Source organism: Malaya genurostris, chromosome 2 (genome assembly GCF_030247185.1).
Source record: "Malaya genurostris strain Urasoe2022 chromosome 2, Malgen_1.1, whole genome shotgun sequence".
NCBI classification, from domain to species: Eukaryota; Metazoa; Arthropoda; class Insecta; order Diptera; family Culicidae; genus Malaya; species Malaya genurostris.
In genome coordinates, this window is record NC_080571.1 from 90924362 (window position 1) to 90937536 (window position 13175).

Genomic DNA, 13175 nt, shown 5'->3' on the forward strand with positions numbered 1-13175 from the left:
CACATCTTTCGCAGAACTGATTTCTAACAATGACGAAATCGTCCTTTCCGATATTTTTACCGGCCGCCGCTTTCATTTCCTGTCAGTATCGGTTCACACCTCCATCCCTGGTCCAGTCCATCGGTTTTTCGGCAAGCAAAACGAGTCAATTTTATAAGAAAATAAATGTAACAAAAAAAAACAACAATCATCCCTTGCCCAAACCCACATCAGTATTTCCATCGATGGTTCTCTTCCCTGAGCGTCGCTGCAGCCGAACAAGCAGAAACAGTCGGACTGTTATTGTAACCCAAAACGAGCACAAGGAGAAAACAAGCCACCCCCATCCCGGCACAGGCACAGTGCACCCTCGACCAAAGGGAAAAAAACGACACATGCCTTGTCGGGTGCTGGCCGGACGGTTGGACGACAACGAAGACGACGACGACGACGACGACGACCGTACGACAAACGAACGGTCACACAGAAGTTTAACGAGATGGCTTTTCGGTGCTTCTGGGCTGGTCGGTAGGGTGAGCGGTAGTAAAAGAGGACAAGGACTGGAATGGAAACTCATAACTAGCCAACCTACTTAAGCTTCCCTCGAGAATGGTTTTCATATATGTGCTGCTGTTGATGCTACTGATGCTGTTGTGTGGTGTGCTGGTGTACGTGCAAAGAATGGCTTCTATCCTTTTAACTTTGCTGGACCTTTTTTCCCTTGGACGACAGAAAATTTTTAATATGCCATTCCGTATTCAATATGTTAGATTAGGCAAAACGAAGGGTTTTCCGTTGATGGTGTGAATTTTCAGCCATTTAAATGCTACCTTCCTTCAATTCAATACGAAGCAATATGAATAGAAGCAAAAAGTTTGATACGTAACAGTGTAATGCGTTTCGAAACCAAACTGGAAATGAATTTCTCACAATTTTTTAAAAGTAAATTCTAATCATGTTTTAATCATGTTGGGTCTAGAATAAAATCCATTCGAAAAGTAAGCATTTTTGATCCCACTCGAGATATCAAACAGTGAAGTTATCTTTTCGAAATGTTACACGAGGAACACGAGCATTTTCACATGTGACGAAAACGGAATTTTTAATTGTAATAATTCAATATGTCGAAAATACGTTTACCTATCGCAACGAGTCTGCCAAACGAAGGTTAAAACACAATAGAAGGTTTAAAAGTGAACAGAATCACATATTTTATTATTTCTTTAATGTCGGAGATACCACCTCTTTATTTATTTATTTTTAGTGTGTTTTATTTGTAGCAAGAAAAAGCTCCGATACGCTACGTTAATAACTTCACTATATCTCCAGTAGGCATAAAACCTCATCATCTTTTGTACCAACAGATTACAAATATCCAAACTATACAATTCATTGATAACAAAACTAGTTAATTCTGAAAACAAAGTGATACTTATTACCTAAACTAACATTAATTACTAAAGAGACAATGTTCGATGAAAAGGTTTCTTCGTATACCAAGAAACGCTTCCGTGAAAACAAACCAGAAATAGACCATTACATCAATACCAAATAATTGGTTGATAATTTATTATATCGAAACTGGATGTCAGATACAGAAAAATTCACTTGAATTTTGAATCATCTTGAGTTTTTGACCACTACTTCCGGTACTTTCTAATACGGGAACTGAGATTTAGTAGGACCAAAATCAGTTCTTGTTTGACTACCAGCATTAAGATCAACTTTAAGAACTTTTGATGTTTAATGGAATAATGTTTAGAAACATCGTCACCTTAAACGATGGTTCGAAATCAATAACACCCATCGCCTTGTAATGTCAAAAAAACGGTATCTCTAAAAAATTAGAGTAAGTTTAACATTGAAGTTCCGATTACAGTTCCCAAAACTGCTGGAACCAAAAAGCGTGGACCGATATAACGGATACGAGTATTGTATTTTACAGTATTGTATTTTACAGTATTGTAATGTATTTTCGGCCCAAATACTGCGCACTATTTTTACCCTAAAATGTTCTTTATTTTAGTTTGTACTGTATTTTTACACTGAAATGTACTGTACTTTTTTTCACACTAAAAATGTTAACAACAACACGCAGCGAATGTGAATGTAAATACATGAACACAACAATTTTTTCATTAATCATTCTTGTTCAGAGCGCGTCAAAAAAAATTTTGATGATTAAAAAATAAGAAAATTGTCTCCACCAAGAAGAATCATACGCTTCTCAAAAAAAAACTTGTTGAAAATTCGTACATTTTTAGTTTTTGTTGAACTTGAAAATGCCCTAAAAAAGAAAAAAAAATATTGAGACTATGAAAATAAATCTCGTGATAATTATTTGCGTTTAATGATTTGTCTTGTTAAGGCGTAGAGCCGTATTGAGCTAGCTTTACATTTGATCTGTATCTATTGAGGGAAACAGATTTAAAAAATGGTATGCGAATACAAATGTGAAATGTATAATGAAAACAGCAAAAAACGCTACCGCAGAGACGGGACTCAAACCCGTAGCTAGCTCCTATTTGGGGAAATCGTTTGTCAATTAAGCTACCCTGCATGTGAAACACACACAAAAACAGACTAATTGAGGGCTGAAACCAGTGATGCCTGGTTCCTTATATGGTGCTGCAGACTTTCTTGACTTTCTTGAAAATCGCGTTTTTCGCAGACTTTTGTCAAAATTTACAGACTTTTGAGATTGCCGCGTTTTTTCACTCGCCAAGTCAGTTTTGTGTATCATAGTTTATAGAGAAATTGAAGCCTGCAGACACTTTTTTCGGATTTACAGACTTTTGCAGCCCTGTCTGAAGATATTTAAAATTTTTACCTGTCATCTCTGGCTGAAACAACTGGCGGAGAGGTTGCAATAGAGAAATGACTACAAATAAACACCGTGGCGCCAGAGCACAATTAGATTGTTTCTTCGTGTGTTTCACAAGCAGGGTAGTTTAGTTGGCAAACCGATTTACCCGGATAGGAGCTAACTACGTGTTCGAGTCCCGGCTTTTTCGTGGTTTTCATTACATAGTTGTATTCGCATGTTAGTTTTTCAATCTGTTTTCCGCGTAACATACTGATCAAATTTATTTGCTTTTGTTTTTTATTAACCATTTAAAAAAAATGCGTACTGTAAAATGTACTGTTTTTTCTAAGTCGATGTACTGTATTATCTTGATATTTACGCTAAATGTATTGTTTTTTGTCAAAAAAATATACGAGTGTTAGGTGTAACTGAAGTGAGTTTAATCGGTCATAATGGAGGGACTAAAGATAACTCCATAAGGTTTGTGCTAGATGCACATACCTAGTTTTACTTATTTTTATGTTTATTTGCAGTTCATGTTAAACTGAAGTTTCGAGCGAAACTAGCTACGACTTACTGTCCGTATAGGTTGGGGTAATTTAAGTGTTAAGAATAATCCCCAAAATTTGTGCTAGGTGCAAATATCAAAATCTACAAACTATATAAACATTGCAAGAAATTAATTTCTGTTTACTTGGTCATTTATGGAAAACCGATTCTCTAAACCTCAATTTAATTCGATTCGATTTCATACAAAATGCTTGGATTTTATTTCAATCTTAGTTTCAGCTGAGTAATTCAGAAGCTGAAACTAAGATTGAAATAAAATCCAAGCATTTTTTATGAAATCGAATCGAATTAAATTGAGGTTTAGAGAATCGGTTCAATCATTTCAAAGAGAATTGAATCTACAAAACTTTTGTTTTCGTTTCGATTATAGAGGTTTTAACTATAAGGATAAAGGGATTCGCTTCTTAGAGCCACAAAAATATTCTGACCCTATTTGCGGGGTTGGGAATCGTACCCCCAGGTGGGCTGCGTGAAAGGCATCGACTAACCCATCACGCTATACCCGTCCCCAGAATGCACAAAACTGTAACTTATATGAAAGGGCATACATACACACCGACCGATTCCAACGTATATGACACTCGGTTTAAAAGTTGGCTTCCACTGTGACTACTTTGTCTTTCTATATTCGAGGGACTGAAACTATCTGAGTTAATAAGCAACACCACGTACTAGTCCGTAAAATTCCATCTTAACAATGCTCGGTCACAAATGGCGGAATCGTACCCTTAGTGTCAGGTAACAGTCATTTTCATGGCTTCCTGAAATACTGTAAATCTTTAATCCAGTCTAGTTTTTTCACGGTTATTACTCTTTTTCGTGCTTAATGCAAACTAAAAAGGCAATATGCCTAAAGTTTAAAATCAAAGAATACGGAAGAACTCCTCTCTCGTTGAACCGATTCCTTCTAACAATTTGTACTATAATCTTTCAGCATCGTATAATAGCTTCCCGTTTCCAATTCATTTGATCAAAAATATTAAACGGATCGTACTTTGCGATTTAGCCATCATTTTGCGGTTTCTACAACACAAAACTCGAACTGTTAGTCGATAATTTCATCCCATTTGAAGACACACTTTTTCCGTCTAATTCTTCTAATGAATGATTGCGTTGTGTCTAAACAATCGTCTAACTATAAATGGACACGCAGAGAAAAGGAACTTGTTTAAAACAACTAAACAGTCAGTAGATTTTTAAATATGATTTCTGCTAATTTCAAGCTCGAATATGATTGTTTTAAATCAGATTCTTCCTTCTACATCAACAATTATATCTGTTTGATTTGAAAGTTTTTTTATCCTGGTAAACGAAAAAATGATTTGTTTCGAATTTATAAAAACTAGCAAGATATCAATCCTAATTGTTTGCAATAAGGGATCTAAATGTTAAACACATCTCATGGTATAACCAACCAAGTAACCGGAACGGTCGACCACTTCATGATCAGCTCTTTTGGGTTACTAATCAGTTTTATTACCAAATCGTCCAACTTGTTGCTTTTTTGTGGGAAACCCTTCTACAATTGATCTAGCTATAACTAATCAAAGTCACGTTTATAGTGAAGACTCATTTAGACTGATTTAGACTATGTTTTAGTTACATTCAGAATTGCAAATAGAGTAGTTATGAAATTTTTAATACTCATATTAAAAATCTTTCCGGTGTTACATAGAGACTTTTGAATAAATTTTTCAACAATTATTTCGCAAAAAATGTTTTCAAATTAGATAGCAAAATTATTTCATATAATGAAGCTCGAAAAAACTCAGCCGAAATATCAAGTTATCATCCAACTAGTTTAATTACTTCTAATACTATAAAAAATGGTTCTTGCTACTGATTTCCCAAATAAATTGAATTCTCAATTTGTCTTTACATGAGAATTTTTTGAGTTTCGCAAAGAGCATTCAATTACTCATCTAATATTGAGAGTGGATAATATGATGAATCAAATAAATATCCTGGTTTATCCACTAGAACTGCTCTGCTAGAACTAGGAAAAGCACTTGACTGTGTTTTGCATAAATGTTTATTTGCAAAAGTATACGACCTCCCGTTTCTAACTTATTTGATCAAAATTATTAAACAAATTGTACTTTGCAATTTAGCCATCATTTTGCGATTTCTACAACACAAAACTCGATCTGTTGGTTGATAATTTCATCACGCTTAAAGACACACTTTCTCTGTCTAATATTTCTGATGAATGATTGCGTTCTCTTCAATTGTTTAAAACAACAAAACAATCAGTAGATTTTTTAATATGATTTGAAAGTTTTTTGATCCTGGTTAACGAAAAAATGATTTGTTTCGGTTGATTTAATTGTTAAAATAAATTAACAACTTATTATGTATCAACAAAAGTTGAGTTAATGTTATTGGAAATGTTTATGTTAATTCAATAATGTTTTACTTTTATATCTAGAAAAAATTGGTTCATTTTATCTTTAAAGCTATTTGTGTAATGATACAACTAAGCTAACCCGGTCGTCCCTTCCACTTTTTCTCTGTCTTCCACCATCCATTTTTGGATCACTAATCAGGTCTACTAATCAGATTCTAACCCCGTGGTTTTCTCTGTCTTCCACCATTTTTATGGTCATTAATAAGATCTACATGCCGATTCTAATAACCGTCGTTAGCCCACGCTTGTTTACCATCCCACTCCCTCACCAACCCTTATATGCCCTTTACCTACCCACGTTTTTCTTCTCTCTCACCTTTTAAACAAGAGCACTATTACTGCCCTGTAATGCTTGGTGTCATCAACTAGTTATAGGGTTATAGATTTAGTTTCAATTCTTTGTTGTAAATTTTAAATGTATCTATTGGATCATTGTAATCTGTTGATACAAGTGAAGAGGAGGTTTTATGCCTGCTGGAGAGAGAGAGATTGCCAAATTTTATTTCCATCGGGCTTTTCCCTACTCCCAAATAAATAAATAAATAAATGAATAAATAAGTTTATTGTTTAAATAAACCGTATCAGTTTCACTCCTTATAAACAAAAGATTTTTTACTCCCGTGGATTTGTACTTGTTTTAAAAGAAAAGTTTATGTGCTTTTGTTTCCATAGAGCTTTTCAACAATTCAAGTGTGTGTATGAATAATTCAAAATATTATTAAACCTGCATAACATTACACATTTCTACAGAAAATATTTGACGCAAAATTTTTATCTTGACCCGACTAAAGGAGCACCGATTCATTGGATACAATAAAAATTAATACATCAGGAGCTTGATTGTGACATGTGAAAAATTCGATCGTCCCAACGTCGTTCAACAAATGACCTTGACAATCAGTTTGAATGAAATCTTTTTGTTTCTGAATGACAAACAAAAATGTATAATTTCAACAAACAAAAGCGTATGGTGAAATACGACGCATTTAAGGTATATATCCTATCATTTATTTCAACAGCCAAGTCTATAAATTCAAAACATTATAAACATTACCTTTACCAAAAGTTAGTTCATTTTAAACTGATTTTGCAGGTTAAATTTACTTAGAAATTGTTTGTCAAGAAATTGAGAGGAACGTACAAATAAAATATTTGTTATTCTTATCAAAACATTTATTGAAACACATGAAATTAATCCTCTGAGAAAAATCAATTATCTAGTTTTGGAGTTTCAAGGAACAATATTTGTTATATTGAACCAAATTTCCTTTTGTCACTATTTCAATAAAATAATCGTAAAGTGTGAAACCAAAATTTAGTTACTTTTACAATATTTTTCTCTGCGTGTACTATTCGTAAATTGTATAAATTTTTCTGAAGAATTATCGATATCGATTTTGATTTCTTTACACTTCAGCTTCTTCTTGATATTGCGTAACACTTCAAGCTAAACTTCTAGGTCAGGTTAGCCAATTTGTTTGAACCACTAATTGGACTACTTTCAGCTCCACCTGAGAATGTCTCTACTGACAAGCTAAAGAATAGAGATTAAGATTTAGAGTATATTCATCTTTTCAAAATGTCTTGAAAAACAAACTTATATGACGATTTATTTTAATCCATCTATGTCCTCTAGATAGCTTACGGGTTTTCAACAATATTTAACGGAATAAATAGATTGAAAAAAAACTGATGAGTCAAACTATGAAATGAACCCGTAGCCCTCTCCTATCAGAGGAAACCATTTTGCCAATTAAACGGTCTTGCAAATGAAACTCATATAAAGAAACAGCCTAATTAAACAGAACAAACCAAGCATGCTCATCTGTGCTCGGGCCCACGCAATCTCGTTCCTGCGGTAACTTTTTCACAGTTTTCATTTCATAGTTTAATTCATCGATCTTTTTACGAATCTGTTTTTCTCATTACATACTGATAATAAGCCTAAACCTCATATAATTTTTTCAACCAAACTGATTGACAATATGACTTCCACAATAGAAATTAAAACACTTCAAATTGATTTTTATCAGAAACTTGAGTACACACAATTCAAAACACTCATCCAGAGTTCTTTCGGTCACCACAGTTGAGCCACTTCACACAGTCGAAATCAGTTCATTCAGTACCGATACGGATCTTCGAAACACTTTGCCTGCGAACCGAACCAAAACCATCGGATCGGATCACTCGGCCCTGAAAGACCCGCCGTCACTTAATTAATCTCGAGAGCGTTGAAAATCAACTAAATTGCACTCAGCCCGTCCGATGATAGCGATCGGGATCGTCCGACCACATGTTGAGCGCTGAAGTTGCGATCTGCGTCTGTGTCTGAGTCCTTTCAAAGATCGAGAGATTCTCTCCATTTGTTTACCGACCCGTGTGTTTGTTCGTTACCAGCCCTCGGTACTCCTTTTTCTTGCACCTTTCTTAGGACAATAGAAATCGGAGCAATACAGAAGCCCGGAAGCGACACGTTTCACCATGACGGTTGTGTACCTTACCGGTCCCGCGACAGATGATGGAATGGTCCTGAAGGTTTAGCCTGACTATGCCGCGTCTGAAAATAGTTTCACCGGAGAAGGGAAACGCAAGGTTCAAAATGTGCGTTCAATTTGGAAGCAGGTAAAAATTCGTCCCCATTTCAAATGCATTTAATCTCTTGCGCGGTCCCGAATAGCGCGCTTTTGTGTGCCGGGAAACCCTTTTTATCCTGTCACTTTTATTATTATTATTTTTTGAATAAATATACCTGGTGCTCATATCTGCTTGCAATTGCTTTCGGTGAAAATTTATTTCCTTTAACCCTTTAATGCAACCGACCGTACGGGTTCCGTCCATATGTTGCACCACCGAAATGATCAAAAACAATACACTGATGTAATTCAATATTTACTGTCCCGTGTCTCGTTCCACGGACGCAGATACGGGATGGGTTCGAAATTTATGATCATCGCAAAATATTTGCTTCCTGCACCTGGTGATTATTAGCAGAGTTGTGCGAGCTCTGGCAACGACCGTCCAAACAATTATTCTAATATTTTGCTAAATTTGCAGTTCAATACAATATTATGTGTTTTATTTTTCACATTTTGTTCGATACTGAGATTCGAGAACACAACCTACACTCCGTCGGTTTGCCTTTAAAAAACAACTGAAGTTGACATTTCCTCCGTTGTTTAAAAACGTGATCATAAACAAATGCCTTCGGAAAGCTAACCGATCGGAGTCGATGAGCAAACAATTCATTGGGAACATATGTCCCACGTGCCTATGTCACGATCCATCCACGATTTCTACCGGAAGTTGACTCTTGTTTTCAATCATTTCGCTTTTTAGATGACATTTTTTTGTTGTGGGACCTCGCTTAAAATAAAGTTTGAGTGCACCTTTTCGGGCTCAATTCGAAACAAACAAAAGGCTTGTGAACGTTGAATAATGGATATTAAGGCAATATACGTTCTGTTTATTGTATCAGCAGCTGATTTCAGTTTCACCAGTTGAATATGTTTTTTTGAGTTTTTATTTTCATTCGATTGAACTAGTTCTCGATTTCGATTTCAGCAAGGAATCATGAATTCTCAGTGGAAAAGTTTTCTTGATACATGCTTAAACGGCAAGATGAATATCACGGTAGCTCAATGATTACTGTCAGCAAAACCAACCAGATGGAGTTGTGCATCTAACATTGTAATGATTGGACATGAGTGGATATCACACGAATGAAATCCATATGTTCATCAAATGTCCTGAACTATCCCACTGTCAATATTTTAGTATTGAATAAATTCAACCACCGACTTGTCAGCTGACATGAGTACGGAGAAATTCACGATAGAATTCATTGAAACCAATGGGTCGTTTATGAATTTTTCCTCTTGAATACCACACTTGGCAAAATTTTCAGTTTTTTCATTGGCGCTAATAACTTTCACATTTACTAACCGAGTGATTGCATCAGATATGTTTTGGAAACGTCAATTCAATGGCCACTTAATTGATATTGTTTTCAAAAACTGATCCAAAAAAATTGCAAGGAATCAAACTGAATGAAAATACATCACTAATAAAAATCGGTTGTTTTTTCTCAAAGTTATTCCATGTTTACATACTGACATAAAAGATGGAGCACCCTGTAGTGGGATCCAAACTATTGTGTTAGCTTCCAAAAGCGAACATATATGATCCATCTCCCGCCAGAGCTCACAGCAATACGCCAACAACGATAATGGATTCGTTCCAAGTTAATAACATCCATAGTCTCTGGAAACATTGTCATCTAATACAATTTTTGTCTTTCTCATATAGAAAGGTTATGCAATCACTGTGAAAACCGACGTTTGAACCGAGGTCAGAAGGGCCGAGAGTCATATACCATTCGACTAAGTTCATCGAGTATGTAAAATGTGTGTGTGTGTGTGTGTGCGTGCGTATGTGTGAATGTAACGTTTATTTGGACTAACTTTTCTCGGAGATGGCTGAACCGATTATCACAAACTTAGATTCAAATGAAAGGTCTTATGGTCCCATCCAAAACTCCTGAATATTATTTGGATCCGACTTCCGGTTCAGGAATTATGGGATAAATGTGCAAAAAATTGTGAAAATAAGTGCACTAACTTTTCTCAGAGATGGCTGAACCGATTTTCACAAACTTAGATTCAAATGAAAGGTCTTGAGGTCCCATATAAAATTCCTGAATATTATTTGGATCCGACTTCCGGTTCGGGAGTTATGGGGTAAAATGTGCAAAAAAAGAAAATATAGCTTCTAACTTTTCTCATAGATTGCGCGACCGATTTTCACAAACTTAGGTTCAAATGAAAAGTCCTGTGGTCCCATGCGTAATTCCTGAATTTCATGCAGATCCGACTTCCGAATCCGGAAATATAGGGTAAAGTGGGTTAAAAATTGTATACCATCACTGAAAATGGGGAAAAACCTTAAAAAAATTTCTAAATCGACCACAAATCTTCTCCAATTGATAGTTTTTATCAGTAGACGGTCAAACAAACCGATTTCGGTTAGTCTTTTAAGAATCGAAGAAAATTATTTTGAAGAATACCACAGTATTATATATGATAGTATGGTTGATATGAGAAAGGCATCATTACACCACTAGGTGGATTAAAGTACATTAGCACTTTATGTTGAACTACTAATGTCACCTCACGTTTTAACGTAAACCGCCAAGCAGACGAAATGTTAATACAACAACATACTATTTTTCAGAGAAGTTCAACGTTTGCCCTGGCGTACCGAACGCAACGAAGATACAAATTTGTAGTCTACAGATAGTAGTCATTTAGGGGATATGATTGACCGGTCTTTGACTCATCGGTTTATTAGCAATTTATGTTGACGGTCAAAACGTTGACACTTTGTTCCACCTCGGTGTAAGAAAAGGTGGGTGGGTAGTGTCTGAGACATAACTGGAGGACGTGAAAAAGAAACAAAACTGTCATGCTTCTTTGATATTTCCTAATATCTATAATCGTTCGTATTAGCTGATTGACTGTGTGAATTTTGCAACTTTTACTGCTTCGCTTCCAGAACTGTAAGGGTCCATGTATACTAAAATACGACTGGAACTGAGATAAATAATTAAATTCGGAACCTAGGACTGGCTCCAAATTCTGTGTGAAAAATTCAGGTTTGGAATCCATATCAAGAATTTAGTTAATGAACTTAGTTCTAGAATTTTGGAACTGAACTAAATTTCAGAATCCTGGTTACTAAACACTAAATTCAGTTTAAAAAGTTACTGAAAAAGACACTTACCTAAATCTTACTTAAATCATAACTAAATTAAATCATAACTAAATTCAGAAAGTAAATTCTGAAATTGTTTTCAGAAAGCAAATTTCTAAAGATGAGTTCAGCAATTAAAATCAGGATCAGAAAACAGTTTCAAAATTCTGATTCGGAATTTAGATCTAAATTTTTTATCCAGAATCCAGATCTAGAATTTAAGTTTTGAATTTTGTTCCAGAATTTTGAATTTTGCTCCAGAATGAGAATTCCGGATTCGAATTGCGAACTTAAATTAAGGCACTAAATTCAATTCCAAAATCTAGTGAAGAAACCAGTTCCAAAAATCTAGTTCAAGATTCTGAAACTTCTGTTTCTGTTCCAGAGTTTTAATTTTTAACTTTTGTGCTGTATTCTGGAAATAAATTCTGAATCTGAATTTTGAAACTAAATTATTAGCCAAAATTTAGTTCAACATTCATGTGAACCAGAATTCAGGTTCTGAGTTCCGTTCCTTAATTCAGTTTTCGATTTCAGTTCTTGAATCCAATCCAAATGAGGCTTTAAAAGTGAATGAGAACGCAACCTGAGCGTTTTTTGCACCACGCAGAAGATCGGTTTTTGCTACTGCTGATTGAAGGTGACTACTCGCCTTACCTGAAACCACCTCAAAACCGTCGTTCGGATGCGAAAAAGGTAAGTAAGCGTAATGAGTTTTGCTCATTATTTCCAAAAGTATGAAAAAACTGAATTTTAGAGTTAATTATAGTTATCTCACACTGTTGAGAATTTTATCATAAATTGCTGATTATATTTCTGATAACATAGAGAAAGAATAAGGTTTTTGCCGTTAGTACAACTCGATATATTTACGATTAAGTTCTACCCATTCTTTCACAGGTCGAATTTCGAAAAGGTACCCATAATAAAGTAAGACGTATTCACGCAAACAGTGTTTTGCAATAACTTAACGTCTGCTCAGAGGTTTATCTGAACCGCGAGGTGGCAATGAACTGCTAATGCACTGATGAGTCGAAGATTTCTTTCTTAAAAGTTATCATGTACGTTTCTCACTAGTCGGTTTTCAAGAGTAGAACCCTTAATTGATCATTTTAATAGATCTTCCGGAAGAGCTCGCCACCAATATCCTATTATTTTTGGAGGAAATTTAATGTTTGTTAGAATTCTGTTATCAGGTACCTACTATGTTCTCTCTTTATTCAGTTGATGACAAGTCAACTGTTGGGATGGCAAGTCAACTGACAATGTCATTCACATAAAGACTAAAAAAGAAAGGACTGAAGCAAGAGCTTTTTCAAAGAACAGAATGTTGAGCAGATACTATTTAATATCGATGGGAAGCCATGTTGGTTGAACTTGGCTGAATGAACATCGACGAAGCCTAAAATACAAATTCCAATTATCGTTATTGAGCAAAATCAGTCAGAATATTAGTGGAAAATAATCTAAGGCATTCGTTTGCCTTTTATTTTTACGGAAGCCAAATTGAGCACCTATCTTATAAATAACCGTTTGTCTAGACTCAAGCGTCGTCGAAGAATAATAATTTCCGAACTCTTTTCGTATGTAGGACCATATTACAATGAGTCATGTAAGCTATGGTTAGAAGCTGCTTTCTTCGGATTTTATAATGGCGAAAAC